The sequence below is a fragment of the Ambystoma mexicanum genome, chromosome 6p (assembly GCF_040938575.1).
Source record: "Ambystoma mexicanum isolate Mex_15411 chromosome 6p, UKY_AmexF1_1, whole genome shotgun sequence".
NCBI classification, from domain to species: domain Eukaryota; kingdom Metazoa; phylum Chordata; class Amphibia; order Caudata; family Ambystomatidae; genus Ambystoma; species Ambystoma mexicanum.
The window spans coordinates 1,425,227,887-1,425,244,806 of NC_090935.1; the positions used below are offsets into that span (position 1 = coordinate 1,425,227,887).

General features: G+C 47.3%; 1 long non-coding RNA gene across 3 annotated transcripts in view; it reads right to left on the reverse strand.

The window, feature by feature from the left end:
• Positions 1–16,920, reverse strand: part of LOC138511055 (uncharacterized) — an 804,004-nt gene that overhangs the window by 69,946 nt on the left and 717,138 nt on the right. For all 3 annotated transcript variants that reach the window (XR_011280562.1, XR_011280563.1, XR_011280561.1), the window contains one exon: positions 6,469–6,627. This is a non-coding gene — a long non-coding RNA (uncharacterized lncRNA). The remainder of the gene's footprint in view (positions 1–6,468; positions 6,628–16,920) is intronic.

Genomic DNA, 16,920 nt, shown 5'->3' on the forward strand with positions numbered 1-16,920 from the left:
ACAGACACTTGACCCAGCTATCCCCACTAACTACAGGCCTATTACTACCGTCCCATTTCTCCTTAAAATCATTGACAAGAGTAGCCTACCTCCAAATCCAAAACCATTTGGAGACGCACCAACTGTTAGGTACACGGCAATCTGGCTTCAGACCACTGCACGGTACCGAAACAGCCCTCATTGACCTCAAAACACAAATCGACGAGCTGAAGGATAAAGGTAATACAGCTATGCTCCTCCTCCTTGACCTGTCAGCGGCCTTTGACCTAGTGGATCACGCAGTATTATGCAACCATCTAGCGTCTGCCGCTCACTTCTCAAGTGAAGCTATAGCATGGGTACAATCCTTCCTAGCCAACCGTTCAATGAGAGTGTTCTCCCCTGTAGCAGCAGCGGACCCAATCCAGATCACTTGTGGTGTCCCACAAGGCTCATGTGTCTCCCCGACTATGTATAATATCTTTACTAAGCCTCTCTTCGACAAACTTGACAAATTAGGGGTAACCTACACGAATTATGCGGACGATACGCAGATTCTCATACCTCTATCAGGCAACTTTGTCGAAGATACAGCTCTAGTAAACAAAATCTACCTCCTCATTCAGGCATGGATGGCCTCCCACGGCCTCTGCCTAAATGACAACAAAACTGAGATATTAATACTGGGTTCCGACTCCAACCTAAAAAAACTGAGCCCCAACTATCGTAATTTCAACATAGATGGCAACACAATCAAGGTGGCCACCGAGGTAAAAACCCTGGGCTTTTACCTCGATTCCACTCTATCCCTCAGACCCTGGCACCTAACACCCTGGCATCCTCTACAGCGCACACCTGCAAATTAATCAGGACCTGTAGACCTTACCTCTCTAAAACCAACTGCATCATGCTTGCCAATGCATTAGTCATGTCCAAACTGGACTATTGCAATGCCCTCTATGCAGGTGCCAACAAATCCATCATAAATAAAATGCAAATCCTTCAAAACAACGCTCTTAGAGCAGCCCTTGACATACCCCGCAAAGCACATATCTCAACCGTTAGGAAAGACCACCACTGGCTCAAAATTAGCGACAGAGTCCTGCTCAAGACACTATCGCTTACCCATAAAGGACTCAACAACACTGCTCCCCCCTACATCTCAGCCAGACTGACTAGAAAATCATCCAGGCACCATACTAGGGCTACTAACCACTACCTGCTCGAAACCTCTAGATTCAGACGCTCCAAAGCGGGCGGAGCAAGCTTCCCTGTCAAAGCTGCCCAGGCCTGGAACGCACTGCCCATTGCACTGAGAGCCAACTTACCCTACTCCAATTTTAGATGCAAGGTAAAAAACTGGCTCTGGACAAATGACAACTAACTCTCGTGGCACCCAATGACCACGATACCGTTGTCTAAAATGATTCTGTTCTCTTACCTATACCTGTACACTGCCTCAAAACTATAATATGCTAGTTTTTTTTTTTTCTTCCACACGGCGTGTATTGATATGTTCTTACTGCACTGTTATGTTGTTTCTCGCCTATACTCTGTATGTAACCCAAGCTCAAGTAACCTTGTACCTGCTGCGCCCGGCTACCCCTGGGTTTTGCGCGCATTATCAAATAAACAATACAATACAATACAATATGTGTGTCTGAAGCTCTTCTCACTACAGATATGGGGGTGTGCATATGCCGACTAGTGACCACCTTGTGAGGTGACAAATGGTGGTCTTTGCTGGGCTGTGTACGTAGACTAAAAAGGGCCAGGGGCCAACAGCGCACCCAGTTCTTCTTCAATGTGGTATACAGTTTGGATAATTTGCTTTTGAGGAGCCTGTTTATTCTCTCCACAATGTCGTTGACCAGTGGATGGTAAATTGGACACATCCAGTGCTTGATGCCAAGTAGTGCTGTGATGTGCTGAAACAGTGCTTTGAAAAAATGTGTGCCATTATCTGACCTTAAAACCTCGCACACACCCCACCGAGGGAAAACCTCACGTACCAAAAATCTAGCAGCACATTTGGCATCCGGATGTGCACATGGCTCTGTTTCCACACACCTTGAGAAAGGGCAAAACACAACTATGAGGTACCTAGAGCCATTGCAACGCTCACCCATGTCAGCATAATGTATGTGTAGTTCACGGAACGGGCCAGTAGGGCGGGGCAATGTGCCCCATAACATCTGCAGAGTCATCCCTGTACTGAAACTTTGACATGTGGTGCAATGTACAACCATTTCTGTGATGCTCTCCTGAATATTTGGTATAAACCAGTCCTCCTGTATGTCTGCTGCAATGTGCTGTTTCGAACTGTGGGAAGGGTAGTGTAACTGTTCAAATGCTACTGCTAGCAGCTCCTGGGGCATTACTGTCTTCCCAGAGCTCTCTTGTCTTCATAATAAATCTGTGGCGCAGTTGTGCAATGCCAGATCTTTGGCAGTGGGCATAACTGTTAGAAAGGTGGCTAGATTCACTGTTTTGCATCTAACCACATGAATGTGGGGCTTTGTGATAATAATCTTGTACACCGAAGATCACTGTGTAGTCAGGGTGGACTTTGACCTTTATAGGATTGCAAATAGAGAATGTTGCACATACAACATAACTGAGCACCCCATTACAATAGTAGAACTTTTTTCTGTTGTAAATGCAGCAGCTGCTAAAGCTTGTTTGCACACAAACTGCCCTTGCTTCACCAAATCTAGTGTGCCACTGTAATAGGCCAATAGCGTTTGGCCCATAGTGTTCTTCTGTGTCAACACTGCGGTCATTAGCTGCCCATCTGAATGTGAGAATAAGTAAAATTCATGTGTGTAGTCTGGGATGGCCAGTACAGGTGTTGAGCTGAGCTAATGACTTCTTTTGGATCGTCTTTGCATTGCTTTAACCGAGGTGGGTCTGGGGGTGGCGCGTACTGACGCTGCCCTATCTGGTAGTATCCTTTTACCATTGCTGATATGAACTGTCCCAGATAGAGCACCTCTTGTTGGCAGTATTGCAAGTTTGCCTTATCAACCCCGTACCCTTTATAGTCCACAATTGTAAGAGTTTAATGAATCCCTTTGCCCGTGCTGCTCATTGTCACTGCACACTAACAGATCATTCACCTAGTGGATAATCGTGCTGGGTGCCTGAATGTTCCCTAAATCAGCATACAATATTCTGTTAAATATACCCGTGCTCTCGCAGTACCCCTAAGGTAACCTAGTATGTTCAAATCGCATCTTGCCCTGTATAAATGCTGTGAGGATGGAGTGGAATCGAGAAGAATGCATTTACGTCCACCACAGTGAAGTATATGGCTTCTTTGGGGATACTGCACAAAATTATCGCAGGATTCGGGACGACTAGAAATTCTTTCTGTACCACGTCATTTAGAGGGCGGAAGTCCTGGATCATTCTCCAATTGCCCCTTGTTGATTTTTTTACAGGGAATATCACTGTCGTATATGGAGACGTCGATGGACCAATGATCCCCTGGTCCAGTTGGGCCTGTATTGTCTTTCTAATACCCTCCACCAACTCCCTCGATAATGGATATTATGTTACCCTGGGTAGCACCACACCTGGCTTCAGTGTTATACGCACAAGGGTCACGTCTTTCAGTAGTCCTACATCGTGTGGATTTGTAGTCCACAAATGTGAAGGCACGAGTTGTAAGTCTTCGTCAAGAAAAAGAGGTGGAGTTAGTACTGCCATCAAGGGGCACTGCACCCTTCGATACTGTACCATTATGTCACAGGGGATACAGATCTCTAATATTATCTCCCCGTTCTTGTCATTGTTCTCAAACAACTCATCATCTGTCATTTCCTTTAATTTTACTGTTGGATCTATACAGAGCAATGTGCGGCACTCACACCCGTCCCTGTCAACTCCTAATAAACCAGCCCTCTTGTCAGAGACCAACAATCCCTGTAAATCCTGTGACAATATTGTTCCCGCCACCACCTCAGGTAACGCAACTGGACGAAAGATTAGATCTGTGGTTACTCGCCAACACTGTTTAGCAATCTGAGGCACTGCCTTCACGAGCACAGTAATACCATAAATGAACATGTCCGAGTCCACGGGGGTCCCGCAAACCACCATCTCCCCTGTCATTGTATGTATTACCAGCATTGCCCTTACTGCGCATATCCCAGGTGTGGAGCAAAACATAGCACGATCTGTGAATTATATTGTCATATTTAGTCTTCCACCCATAACTTTTGTGGTCATATTTAGTCTGCTGAGCAGATCCCTGCCCAGTAAATTAACAGGGCAACTTTCAGAATATAGTAGGGGAACCCGTACCACCTTCCCTCCCACCTTTACATCCAACTCCTCAGTGTATGGAATCTAGGAAATAGCCCCAGACAATCCCTGTGTGTCAAGATATTTGTCTGATAATGGAAATTTCCATCCATGATACATGCTTTTGTTGCACCTGAGTCTACCATACATATGAACTGTTTGTTTCCTATCTCTGCCCCACCAAAGGTTGCTCTTCAGGGCGGATGGTTGTTGACAAGACCGGACACGCGAGTGCTCTCTGTGGGCTGTCCTAATCAGGATATGTGTTCGTTCCAGGAAACAAGAAGGGGGCTTGTGCTTCCGCTTGGTACCCCATTGGCCGAGGCCACACCACCCTGCTGTTGCTGCAGTGGGCGCTGTACCTGTATATCAGATACTTGAGGCTGCTGGTTGTATGTCTGGGATTGCCCCTGTGTATACCCTTGATTTTGATCCCATTAACTCTGTTGCGGATACCCTAGTCCTTGGGGGTTCCATGTCATTCCATCGCCCGTTTTTATTTCCCTTTCCCACCTATTTAGAATCTAGAACCCCAAACCCCCAGAAACATTATATCCCCCTACCAACCACCCATATTTTTTGATGTTTGTTTTTCGCAGCAAAAAATCTGCGTCAAAAAATGCAGCGATAAAAAAACGGCGATGAAAGGACGTCGTACCTCCTTGGGGCCCTTGGTTTTGTTGCGGTGACCCATAATTATACCCCATTGCAGACCTGCTCCTGCATTCCCTTGCAAAATGCCCACACCTCAAACAATTCCGACATTGTGATGGTCCAAACCACCCCCTCTGGGTCCAAATCCCCCTCCTCTTGCACCTCGAAAGCCCCCTCTTCCTTGCTGCCACGGTGGGCTGGGATATTGTTGCCCCCGTCCCACTGTCCTTGTCCTCCGTCAGCCCAGAGCGCAATAGTGGGGCTCATGACCTGTTGGGTGCTCTCTATCCCTCCACCTGTACTGGCGTCAACACAGGTGTCTGGACAACAACCGTAGCCAATTTATTTTCTACCAATTTCGCATCCTCCGCCTGACGTCTTTGGGCTGTTTCCCTCCTTGATACTTTTGCAATGGTGCACTATTATACTCTTTATTTCCAGCTCCCCCTTTGCTTCAATACCCACAATCTTATCTAGCGCCTTCTGCACTCCTTTGGCAAACCACACTTCACAATAAAATAGAAAAATGGTCCTCCCTACATCCCTAATTTTGTTTGATTCTGGGCAAATGTCCTTATCTCCCACAGTGTTAATACTGGCTGTATTGGGGATAGTCAACATGAGTGTATTCTCACTGTGGAAATACTGCCATTATTGGGCACAGCAAATATGAGTGTGTTCTTACAGTGTCAATGTTGGCATGAATTGTGAGCAAGGCACCATGAAAATGTACTGAACATTGTTCCTGTGTGCTGATGTCGACTTGGCATCTATTTGATATTTTTCATGTACTACCCTACAGAACTGACTGTAAATTGCATGGCTTTTTACCCAATTTCTAACAAAAAGAGTTCTGTAAAATGCACAATTTTAACCCATTATTACCAAAATATTCTGCTCGGAAGAACCCCTTAACCATCCTTTGCTTAGGCGAGGCTCCCTCACTATGTTCAGTTGCTCCTGCTAATTGCTGGAAAATATATACACCCCTCTAGTTAAAACATTCAATAGTCGCAACTGATCTGACTGGTCTGTCTGCTGCCTTTGGGTCGTTGGTTCAGGACTATTTTAACCACTAACAATTGTTGTTTGATTATGTTTAACTTGGTTTGCTATAGTTTCGTATTGTTTGGTTTATGCTGCCTTTATCTGTGGCACCACTATTTATGACCATGTTTTTTACTGCTAAGACGATGAAGAGGGACAGCAGGATTTTGATTTAATTTTGATACTAGTAGTTACTACAGGAGGGGTTGATAGGAGGGTGACACCTTTTAAACCCTCCTCTAGGTGGGGGTGAACTCAAATATTGTACGTTATTTTGGGCATCAGGGTGAGGGACAGGAATGGGACAGGGGATAGTAGGACTTTGAATAATGACGTTTACCAGTAAGGAATCATATTAATACATAACCCCAAAGGTTTGTCTTGACACAAGGTTTTTTTTCACTGAATGTAAAACCTTGTAAAACCACATAATACAGATCAAGGTTTAAAGCTCAAATGTAGATTTGTTGAATCACTTACAGTTGTTTGGAGATCATCTGTTCTGACTACAAGCTCCTCCAACTGTTCTTCTCGTTGCAAAAGCCGGTCAATATTTTTTGCCATAACATCTGTGATATCATGCACTGTGCCTTGTAGATTATAAACCGCAACTGAATCCTTGTTTGCATTGTATTTCGCCTGACAAAAAAGGAAACTTAGTTTATTAACACAATTTATTGGCATTATGGGACAGTTAATTCAGGGTGACCATAGCTCTTATAAAAGATGTAGACAGGGACATTTATCGCATTCATTTTGTTTTTTTAATTAATAGGTAGGAGGAAATGATCTTGCCTTTTACTCTGAACATTAGTTCCTTAGTTTGCAATGATTTGTCGGGAAATGGCTCCACACCTTAGTCGAATAAGCATCCTTTGTTGTTCTGTCTCTCAACTATAGACACTCATTTGGCATAGGCACAGCCTAAACCCAAAGGCAATTAAGACATTTAAACACTTAAAATGTTGCAGATGAGAGGTGGGAGGTTTTTATTTACCATCAAAATGTTGCTGTAAATGTAAACATTTGCAACAACCATGTTACATAGAGAGTTACAAAAGCAGTGAGTTGACGAGAGAATAAATGGTACAGTGGGGGGGGCACCTACTGTACACCACAGAACACAGCAAAAGTGAAAAAGGCAAAGTAGAATAGATAAATGTGCTGTGTACTGTGGCAAGTCAGAAGAAGGACACAGACTCTGGTCAGCCATTTTACTGATGATTGTATTAACAAATAGGGTAATGCCTAACTTTCCCTATACTACAAGGTGATCCCATCTAAGAAAACTAGCTAAGGTGCTCGTCCGTCATCAGTGAAAGTCCAACTCAGAAACAGTACACTATCCAAACTAACCTGCTCTGACCCTAACACTATTATAACAACAAAATCAGGAGAATGACTCCCTTCTCCTGTAAATTGGAATTCTTTCCAATGTATCTCAATAGGTTATTCTTAAGTAACTATGGGCAATTACTCTTGTTAGGTCACACAGTTCTGATATAGCTTTCTTCAAATGTATAATCCTGTCTTGTCTTTACTCTTCTGATCATTATAACCTTCTTCGTCTCTTTTATTTGTATTTGTCATTTTTCCCTCATAAGGCAAAGTTATCCAACACTTAGTATTTATTTCTTGACTTCCTGGGTTTTCAATCTTTATACCAGAGTCTTTTACTCTGTTTTGGGTTTGATGCATAATTTTAGTCTCAAGTGATTCTGCAGTTTTTCCCCTCTCAGGAAGTTTCCCATTTTGCAATATCTCAGGGCTTTTGTATTGACTAAATGTCAGCAACTTATAACTGGGACGAGTAGGAGTGTTCCAGTAATGAGTCTCTATCTTCATTCAATCGCAATAACTTAGGACTGGAATGAGTAGGAGCATTCCAGTAACAATTCTCTTTAGCTTCATTCACTCTCAATAGTTTAGGACTGGGACGAGTAGGAGCATTCCAGTAATGATTATCTTTATCTTTATTCAATCTCAATAATTTAGGAATGGGATGAGTAGAAGACTTCCAGTAATGACTCTGTCCCTCTCCCGGGTCTCCCATCTTCTTAGTTACCAGTGGTGGACCGGGGTAGCATCACTGGGGTTCTCGCTTGTTTGGAACATTCCTGGTCCCTTGTCAGGTTGGCCTCTGCAGTTTCCGTTCTTGCAGCCACGTTTTTTCCAGCTCCTAATCTGTCGACACTTTCTGTGTCGGCTCCACTGTGTTTTCAGCGTTGTTTAAGGACCTTCATGTCCACCTTTGTTTCTTCTCAGTCAAACCACCACCTATTTCTTGCCTCTGGTAAGGATGCCTCGCGTCTGTCTTGGCCTTGCTCTGTTCCTTCTCGTGCTGACTCTGCACGTCAAACTCCTTTCAGGTTCCGCTCTGGAATAGGACGCTGCGCGTCCTCAACACATGACTGCGAGTAAACTCAAATCGTGCAGGCTACCTCCACCTCTCCTTATCAGTCTCCACCTCTTTCCTTTATTGTGCTGCCATGGGACTTCCCCAGTGCAATGTTGTAGTCCTTTCTTTCTGTTGATTCTTTATTCCTCCCAAAATGTTTGCCTTCATGTCAGTATGAGATAGTCTTTCTCTTAAAGGGATAACTTTTATTTCTTGAATTTGTCGGTTCGGTTGTCCTCGAAAGTAGGTTTCCCTTCCTCACAGTATGAGGAAGTCTTATAACTCTTATTTCCTGATCATAATAACACATTTTAGTATGTTTTTCATATTTGTCTTTACTGAATGGCTTTAAAAGTGTACCATTGGTCTGGCTCCTAGGGAGTCCTTGGGCCTCATTACGACCTTTGCAGAATGGGTTAACGGGCTCCGCTAATGGAGGTGGACCCATTAAACCCATTCCGCAAGATTACAAGGTCCCCTCGCGGGACCCGGTAAGGTCGCCTGGTAAAACCAGGCGTCCTTACCGGGTCCCGCGAGGGGACCAGGGAGCTAACAATGGGCCGGTTGTAATCGGCCCATTGTTAGCTCCCGCTCCCATTCCCATTGAGCCCTACGGGGGCTCAAATGGGAATGGGGAAGGTCCGGGCCCGGGTTCCCAGTAGGAGGAATTACCGGGCCCTCCGAACTCGTAATGGCCCGGTAATTCGCCATTCAGGGAACCCGTACCTGATTTTGGAGGCAGCCAAAAGGCTACCTGCAAAGTCGTAATGAGGCCCCTTGTCTCCAAAGAGGGAGTCTCTCCTGGTGAGGTCCTGATTGCCTTTAACCCTAGGGAGGGTATTGCAGAGCGGGCTAACCTCCCTAGCCTCACAGGTAACGGCTTCCCTTTGGGGAGAAGTGACGGATTCCTGTGATTCCTCACAGTTCCCTCATGGCTACTCTCCCCCAGTGAGCGGAACTGGTACAACGTTTAATGATTAAAGCATTCTATAATGTGTATTCAGTCCAATAGAGATTGACTTGTTAATCCTTTGCAAGGAGGAAAAGTTATGTTTTTCAGGCATCCCTTTAAATGTAATATACCAGCCCACATGACAGTGGAGATAAGAAGTGAAAAACTCACTCTCAGCACCGTTTTGCAAGACTGAACAAATCACCTGGGGAAGCACTTCTGCAAATAGGTCCAGAGCCAGGAGCTAGGGGTGTCGACCCACCCATTTTGGATGAACCGCCAAGCAAGCCCAGTGAAAATACTAGGGGCTCCCTCAGCTGCAACAAGCAGCTGAGGGAGCGCTCCTGGGCTCGCTTGAACTGTCAGAGAGAAACCCAGTTTCCCTTTGACAGTTCATACCCCAGCTGCACATGTCGATTGGGCCATGCAAAGCGTGGGGCATTTTGCTTCCCCAGCTTTGCATGACCCATTGGGGATGCAGCCTGGAGTACTGCAGCTCTGAATGTGTGAAAGGGCGCTTCTGCACATCCCCACAAATTCAAAGTTACTGGAGCATACCCCACGGAGAGTACATGGGGAGGTGGTGCATCCAAATCAGAGACCCGCTCTCCAGCACATGCCGTTCACTGCGCAGGCCTTTGATTTGGGAATTTATCAAGAGGCCCACTCATCAGAATGATGAGCACCGCTCGTTGTGCTGGTGAGCTGGCCTTTGCTATAATGAAGCAAAACATAACTGTTCTTACGCGTCAGACATGTATTCGTATTGAGGTATGCATTTTTAATGGCAAAGCCAACAGGAGTATGTTCTTATGTGCAGATACTGGCATATATTGCCAACGCCAGCTTGTACATGTTTTCTTATAGTATAATTACTGACATTATGCAGAAAGCAAAAAAGCGTTTATTCTTATATGGGAATACTGGCATGTATAGGTGCAACCAGCATGGGCATTTATGGGCACAGCCAGTGGGAACGTGTTTTTTTTAATGATATATTGAGAAGAAAGGCATCATAAAAATGTGTTGGGAAATGCTCCTGTGCTCTGTTGATGACATGCATCTATTGAATTGTTTCATGAGTTACCCTACAAAACCAACTGTAAACGGTCTAGCGTTTTGCCCAATTTTTCACAGAAACTGTGGTATATAATGCACCATTTTAACCCTTTATACCCAAACATTTCTCGGGGAAAGGGAGCACCACCAAACCCCTCTTGGTTGGTTTTGGGTCCCTCGCTACGCATCGTGTCCTACGCATATTTGTGGCAAATATATACACTGCTCCAATAAAAAAATGTGCCAGCCCCCACTGGACTAGGCCTCAGTCACAAAGTCAGCTAGACTCTTCCATTCAAGACTCCTTGACAGAAGGCCTGCCTGCCAAACACTGTCAGTCTCAAGGATCTGCCAGTATCAGCAAAATGTCAGGCTAGCCAACACATTTGGAGGGAGGGCAGACTACTGTTGGGCCCTGAAGACAATGCATTAATTACGGTCACCAGAGTCCAGACTTTCCTCTTCTCTTCTTCCTTCTCTCTCCCTCTCCCCTGCTAACCTACCTGTCTGCTCATCCTGACTGGTGGTGTGGTTGCCCTCAGAGTCACACAGGATGCCCCCCCACCCCTTGACCAGTCACACTGCACTGCCTTCTGGCCTACCCAGCTCTTCTGGTCTGGGACTGTATCTGTGTAGTCCTCTGCCCTCCCTCACACTTACTCAGAGCCCTGTTGCCCTGACTGCATTCCCCTCGCACCCCTGCCCTGCACTTCTCCGCACACCCTCTCCCCTGAACTTCTCATTGCACTTGCACGATCTGAATGTCACAAGGCCTAGTAAGATCGTTTGTCTTGTCATCCCTCTTTCTCCCCTCCTCTGTCTTGTGGTGACTAGAAACACTTGTGCAAAGGCGCGTTATAAATACCAAATCAGGGGGACGCTAGAGAGCCCAGCCAAGATGGGCGCAAGCCTGTGAGCTCCTGACCAGCCCCAGATACTCAGAAAAAATCTGGCTACATCCAGCCTGCCACCACTACTCTACGTACTGTATAAGCTAGCTGGGTTAATTGGGAACACCTCAACGAAAATCCTAGCGCTTCTGGTGCCTAAATGAAGGCCAAAAGACAACGTACTCACGAGTGCAGAGTGCACAGGCGGGGAGATCTACCCGCCCTAGAGAGAAGTGGAGGCCGCAAACAAGATCGCCAGGGATAGCGCCCCGTATGGGGGAAGCCCAGAGACCTAAGGAGGGACCTAAACCCGGATGACCTTGCCGACGGCGGGGGCACCAGCCAAGCTGCTGACATCCCGATGCTGGGGGGGAGGACCTGCGGGGATGCGGCACTCACACAGGAGAAGCCCACTGCAGCGTGATACACACGCTCACTTGGCGACCCGGAATAGTGCCTGCACCATAAAGTGTCAATCAACGCCAGGACTGACCTGGCCCGCAGTGAGGATAGCAGCCGGGATTGTGGCCAAGAGGGACAAATCTAACGTTGCCACTGCTGAGCGCCCACTGCCTGCTCCCCCCCCACATGTAAAAACTATGGAGAGCGGGGGACGGCTACAGTGGACCAGCTATGGCATGTTCCAAGAGCTGGCAGAGTTCCATGCCTCTGCGTTGGGGCCGGCAGGAAGCAGTCTCCTACCTTCCCCCCTCCAGACCTGGGGAGCAACCCAAATCCACAGGACCCTGCTGAAGACAAGAGGGCTGATCAGGCGACCATCAGCCCGACAATGGAGGGGCCAGTGAGGACGCAACACACCCAGAGGAGTAAGCCACCAATGGCTTGGAGTTACGCCAGGACTGAAGAGAGACGTTCAACACTGTGTCCAACCTGACCCACGGTAAGGAGAACAGTTGGGACTGCAGGCAGGGGGGTCATTGACCGAGCCCGAGCGCCAGCTGATTCCTCTCACCCTCTCGGTTGCGGGAACTGCGGAGGGCGGGGGATGGCTATAGTTGACCGGCAACAAGAGGATCTGGGAGTTGACAAGCTCTGCACTTCAGCCTCGGGGGCTGGCGGAGATGCAGCCACCAGCTCTCCTCCCCCTCTGACCCGCTGGTGCTAGACTAGGAGGAACCACAAGCGCCACTGGGAAGGGCAACATCCCCCAGACAACTGCTCCCCAGGGAGAGTTGCAGCACAACTAGGGGCAAAACGAAACATACCTGAAGCACAGTCTCGCCGGATGGCGGGGGGCATATCCCAGCACAGCCCACACCACGTAAAGTGACAACCCTACGTAAACTCAGTATAACACCAACCCGTTTCAGGGTAGGCAAGATAACAGGGCAACTCCCTGTAGGCGCTCTAACACCCAGAAGGGGAAGATCCCATGCATCCCACAAGTGGAGACACTGCTGAAGAAAGGGGGCAATGCTACCAGGAGAGGTGGTACATGCTTAACACGAATGAAAGAGCCATCAGCGAACTGTGAGGAGCACACCACGTTTACCGGTGTTAACATGTCAAAGTCCCCAAAATCCAGCAAACATCAATCAAAACTACACTTTGAATAACCGGCCACAGTCAAGCAACTACCCACAGGTGAGGTTCTACCAACAGGCGACACCCCGTCCCATGCATTGGATCTGAGTGGGGCACTAATGGACATTAAGACCATGCTGGGGCAAGTGCAAGCAAGCATACAGCCCCTGAATGGGAAATTGGACACATTCATTTGTAAGGTCGATCACATTCAAGTTTCGCCTGGACAAACACGGGGACCGCCTTGATGAGGAGGAGGGCAGGGTGTCCACAGTAGAGGATGAATCTCGCACCATCATGAGGGACATGGCCCTGGTCAAGACAGCCTTCAGGGAACTCTCAGAGAAGCAGGATCACCTTGAATCCTGCAGGAATAATTTGAGGATTATCGGGGTGCCAGCACAACAAGGAGTCATTGGTTGAAAATCTGCTGACAGAGACCCTTGGTCGTGATGGCTTCCTTGACATATTCATTGTGGAGGGGGCCCATCACATCCCAAGTGGGAAGCACCTGGTGTCGGGAGCCTCAGCGAGACCGATAATAGCTTGCCTACTGAACTATCGGGACAGAGATTGGACCCTCAGGAGAGCTATAGAATTGGGTTCAGTGACACACCAGGACGCAACAATCCGATTAATTTCGGACATTTCAGATAAAGTGCAAGCATCGAGGAGAACCTTCATCGAAGTCAAGAAACGACTCTGTGCACGAGAAATCAAGTATGCAATGATGTTTGCAGCTAAACTAAGAGTGGCACACAACGGATGAGAACAGTTTTTTCACACCCCGGAAGAAGCTATGTTGGAGCTACTAGCCAAACCACCACGACGAGGGGAAAATAATGGTTGCAGTGGACACCCACTGTGGGGCACGAAACCGCAGACAACAGACAATGAGGACAAGCAACTAACCCTGGAACTGGCAGACTGGGCACAGTAAGCTAAATGGAGCTGTTAGGGTGGCTGGCTTTTCCAGCAACCACCACGCAAAAGCATATATTTGTTGTGGAAGGGAGATAGGAGGGAGGTAACTGGCAGGTTGGGGTTGCTGGTGGGGGCGGGGGGAGTTGGGAATCGGTTGGGACAATGGAAACTTGCATTGGTTGTTGGTGCTACAAATCCATATTAGTCACAAAGGGGGACTGTTGCTACTGGTTAAAAAATTGAGAATGGTCGAGATGTCTAAGGACTTGCAGACTCGCAATGACAGACTCACTAAAAAGCATGACATGGAATCTCAGGGGCCTGAACTGCCCGTCCAAATGTCATAAAAAGTTGTTTTATATGTGCAGCGGCACCATGTGGACATAGCATTTCTGCAAGAGACTCACCTAACCCCTGGTAAGGAGGCTATTTTTCCTCTTACTCCACGTATTCCTAGGGGGTGTGTATAATGCTGCGGAACACAGTGGGGTTTCAACTAATCGCCCAGAGCAAAGATCAGGAAGAGAGGGCTGTAATGGTGCGCGGGACAATACAGGGCTTGGTGTATACCCAGATCAACATTTATGGGTTAAACCAGGACTCGGTAGAAACCCTGGGGTGGATTACTAGGCAACTAGAGGTAGCACCCCCTGGTGAAATTATCTGGGCAGGGGATTTCAACGCAGTGATGGTTCCCGACAAGGAAAGAACGGGTGGGATCCACCGACCAGTATCTAAGGTGACAAATACGTTGCGAGACATGTGTTGAACAGGGGAATTGGATGACATTTGGAGAGTAAGACACCCCGAGGGAGGCGGGTACAAATCCCAGTCCTCAGTGAACAATTCAGCCTCCAGACTGGACTATTTCCTGATCTCCCAAACACTAACAGGTAGGGCAGCTAACATCACCACACTAGCACGCACATTATCAGATCATGCACTGGTACTTCCAAGCCTCACACTACCCGAAAGAATAGCGGGGAGACCAAACTGGATGTTTAAGAGTGAAAGCCTGACAGATGGGGCGTTCCGGGATGGGCTGTCCACTGTCATTGATAATTACTTTGAACTAAACGCCAAGTCGGTAGGTTTGCATGCAACCCTATGGGAATACTTCAAATGTGTAATCAGGGGAGAAATTATCGCTAGAGAAGCGGGAATACTAAAACAAATAAGGCGACAGCTAGCGGAGGCCTAGGTTCAAATACAACAGATACAATCAGAAACAACAGGGACAAGCATAGCTGAACACGCCAAGATTAAGAAACAACTCCAAGTTTTCAATGAGCTGACTCTGAGAGAGGTGAACTTGCTTTGGGGTAAGACAGCAGCACGCCAATATGGGGAAGGGCAACGCCGGGTAGGATACCAGCGAGGGCGGTTAGATTGTAAACACAGAAGGGTATGGTCCTGTCCATCAAGGACACTCAAGGGGAGGTGAAATTTTGAAGACACCGACATTGCCAAAGTATTTTGCGATTTCTACAGCCGACTATACTCCTTGCAGGTTCAAGTATCGCAACCGGAAATTGGGGAATATCTCGACCAGGTGGCATTATACTGGTGTACAGACGAGGAGAGGGAATGGTTGGGCCACCCACTGTCCCTGGAGGAGGTTCAATCTGCAATAAAGTCACCACCATCCAGGAAGGCCCCGGGCCCAGACGGCTACACAGCCGAATTCTATAAATGTTTTACCGCTCAACTAGCTCCACGTCTCCTGGAGGTCTATTGACAGAGTTTGGAGACTGGGTGTCTGCCGGACTCGATGTGAGAAGCAGTGGTATTTATTCTCTTAAAACCAGACAAAGCGCCTGACGACTGCTCATCATACCGCCCAAGATCCTTAATAAACATGGGTAATAAAATACTGGCAAATATCTTGGCGTCCAGGCTGGCCCCATTGATGAACAAATGCGTAAAAGCAGACCAATCCGGGTTTATCCCCGGAAGATCCACCTCCTATGGGCTTCGCAGGGATGTTCAGACTGCTGTCGGCTGTACAACAAGACAAACTCTTCACTGCTAGATGCCACAAAAGCATTCGACTCAGTGGAATGGCCCTTCCTGTTCACGGTCCTCCGTAGAATGGAAGTCGGTGAGGGATTTATCGCCATGGTTCAATTACTTTACACCTTACCCAGCGCTAAAATTAGAGTAAATGGCCTACTAACTCCGGATATACCTTTGAGGAGAGGCACACGACATGGGTGCCTACTCTCACCATTACTGTTCGCACTGGCAATCGAACCACTGGCAGAGGGGATTGGGGACCGACACATCCACAGAGGCATACAACTATACAAATACAGGGTGGTCATTTCTCTTTACGCAGATGACATGGTGCTATATATCAAGGATCTGGAGCAAAACCTGGGCCCTGTCATGTCAGACGTGGTGGGCTTTGGGGACTATTCAGGGTAAAAAATCAATGCTACGAAATCGCTATTGTTCATACTCACAGTGGCTACCACCCGGTTTGCTGATAAGTTAGGATTCCAATGGCACGACATTCACACCAGGTATCTGGGAGCATACATAGCCAGATCCAGAAAAGAACTATATAAGCGGAACTATCGCAGGGTACTAGAGCAGACCATAACTTCAGTGAATCTGTGGATGGAAATGCTGCTTAATCTATACGGGAGGATATCGCTGTTTAAAATGGTACGACTTTCACGTTTCCTGTATGTTTCTCAATGTGCCAATCATGCCCCCCAGGGAGTACTTCCGGGAGATATGCTCTGAGATATCAGTTGGGCAGAAAAACAGGCACATGTCTTGTGAGAAAATGGCAGCCCCCTTGGAGAAAGGGGGTCTGGCACTTCCCGATTTTGAGGTATACTATGAGGCAGCACAAGCAGGATTCCTGTTGTATTGGTTCGGAGGTCAGAGGGATAAAAGGCACATCGAGGCGGAAAGGGCGCTAGCGGCCCCATATTTACTAAGGGCGACTATATTGACATCCACTGATAGATCTCCGAGGTCACCGAATATGATAGAATTGACCTGAAAATCCTGGGCTTGCATCGAACGCAAAACAAAAGGGGAAATCATTTACTCCCTACATATCCAGGTCATACACATACCAGGAGGACCCCTGACCCGCGAGAAGGGCCATGTGGACCTTATGAGACGCCTGAATATATCTAGATTCGGGG